The 2,363-nt window shown below is 33.1% G+C and overlaps 1 long non-coding RNA gene across 2 annotated transcripts; it reads left to right on the top strand.

Moving 5' to 3' along the window:
• Positions 1–759: 759 nt before the first annotated feature.
• Positions 760–2,092, top strand: LOC112589512 (uncharacterized). Of its 2 annotated transcripts, none has more exons than XR_003113597.1 (4): positions 760–1,060; positions 1,292–1,423; positions 1,722–1,806; positions 2,041–2,092. It is a non-coding gene; the product is annotated as an uncharacterized LOC112589512 (long non-coding RNA). The 2 variants fall into 2 exon arrangements; XR_003113596.1 differs by having other exon boundaries at positions 762–1,060; positions 1,718–1,806.
• Positions 2,093–2,363: the final 271 nt, after the last annotated feature.

Raw genomic sequence — 2,363 nt, 5'->3', positions numbered from 1 at the left:
CGACCCTTGAAAGCCGGTTTCCCTTATTGTAAGCATGTGGATACCGAAGCGAACAAAAAGTTTCTTTGATCCTATGGCAAATTTTGTCTAAGGGTTGACCGTTGGCGGCCGGCGCAGGTATAAAACGTTAAAATGTACACGATGAACCTACCCAGAAAACAACGAGGTCTTGTAGATGTCTAAAGATATCTTATGAAAGATTTCTTTAAGATATTTCTAAAAGATATCTACAAGTTGTCTATAAGATATCTAAATAGATGTAGTGGAAGATATCTTTGTAGAATTTATAAAAGATATCTATAGACATCTGAAAAGATATCTTAAAAGATATCTTCAATATATTTGTAATATATCTAAATGATATCTTTTAGAAGATATCTTTAAGAGCCGATTGTTTCAACTTCTTGGTAAGTTAAATAATAGTTTAATCATAATTTATCTGTCTAATTTAAGGAAGGAATAAAAATAGACAAATTAACTAATTACTTTAAACTTGGAACAACCGGCCCTAAGGCCGGTATTCTATAAGAAATTGTTCTCCTATGGGATATATCGTATCATCCGATCTCGTGTGAATCTTCAATTATATTTAAGACATTCTGAAGTTCATCTTGGCTGCATTCCTAATTCACGGCCAATACTGAAAATCTGTAGTTCATGTAACGTATATAGAATTTCAGTGCTGTCAGTGAATTACAGAACGCAACCCTTGAGATACTTCGTAGCCAATAAAAATCCGTGCAACATAACAACAACAGACAAATAACAACAAAGAACAGCCCAGATAGCAAAATGTGCGCAAACATGTCTTTTAGACTTCTAAAAGATGTCTAAAAGACGTCCTACTTCTTTTAGAAGTCTTTAAACATCTTTGTAGACATTGTGCTATCTGGGAGGTAAACAAAAACAGATCGATTGCGTATCTTGAAACGTGGTGAATTCTAGTAAATTCACTCACTTTTGTCATTCACTTGTTTCAATACACGCAATCGACTCCCAGACCTCGTGACTTCCTACCGAAAAGAAACCGTGCGGTTCAAGGATCCGATATTTATCAAAGGTAATCCTCGAAATCCTTCAAATTTACAATTGTATCTGTCTTTATACTTAAATCCTTTTGCCATTCAATGTTTAATATTTTCTGTGCGATTTGTATAACTAAGAATATTTTAATATAATTTACTCTATCCTAACCTTATGTTTTGCTGGAAAATTAATGTTAGTAATAAATGTGCTACATTTTGTACTTCAATGAACATTAGGATTTTAATCAATCACATTTTATGTTTAGGTTTACAACGGAATTGACACAATATTCGGACTGTACCAGTAGTACTTGGTTGTTGTCCTCCGTCTTCACACAATTATCGCCATAGAAATTATCTAATTTAATGAATTACTTGCTGATAAATTCCTCGATAAGGTATTCAAGTAATGATTACGATTCTTTGAAAAATTGAAAATTAGAAATAACATAACAAGCAAATAACCAAACCTGTGCGAGCAATCTATTAGCAGTATTTGTGACACAATCCTCCATTACATTTAAGACCTTCTGAAGCTTATCTTGGCTACATTCCCTAATTCACTGCCAGTACTGAAAATCTATAGTTCATGTAACGTATACTATAGCATTTCAATGCTGTCAGTGAATTACAGAACGCAGCCCTTGAGACACTTCGTAGCCAATGAAATAATCCGTGCAACATTTGATTAGATAGTTCAGCAGTGCAATTCCAAACAACAGACCTCATGACTTCCCACCGAAAAGAAACGTGCGGTTCAAGGATCCGATATTTATCAAAGGTAATCCTTCGAAATCCTTCAAATTTACAATTGTATCTGTCTTTATACTTAAATCCTTTTGCCATTCAATGTTTAATATTTTCTGTGCGATTTGTATAACTAAGAATATTTTAATATAATTTACTCTATCCTAACCTTATGTTTTGCTGGAAAATTATAATGTTAGTAATAAATGTGCTACATCTTGTACTTCAATGAACATTAGGATTTTAATCAATCACATTTTATGTTTAGGTTTACAACGGAATTGACACAATATTCGGACTGTACCAGTAGTACTTGGTTGTTGTCTCCGTCTTCACACAATTATCGCCATAGAAATTATCTAATTTTATGAATTACTTGCTGGTAAACTCCTCGATAAGGTATGTTCAAGTAATGATTACGATTCTTTGAAAAATTGAAAACTAGAAATAATATAATAAGCAAATAACCAAACCTGTGCGAGCAATCTCTTAGCAGCATTTGTAACACAAAGGCAATAGATTGCACACAGTATGTATTAATTTAGATTTTTAATGGCAGATTCGTGGTATATTGCGTGCAGAGCCTGCTAA

The sequence above is a fragment of the Harpegnathos saltator genome, unplaced genomic scaffold (assembly GCF_003227715.2).
Source record: "Harpegnathos saltator strain DR-91 unplaced genomic scaffold, Hsal_v8.6 scaffold530, whole genome shotgun sequence".
Lineage (NCBI taxonomy): Eukaryota > Metazoa > Arthropoda > Insecta > Hymenoptera > Formicidae > Harpegnathos > Harpegnathos saltator.
The sequence above is the reverse complement of the archived record's forward strand: the minus strand, read 5'-3'. Positions and strand labels throughout refer to the sequence as shown.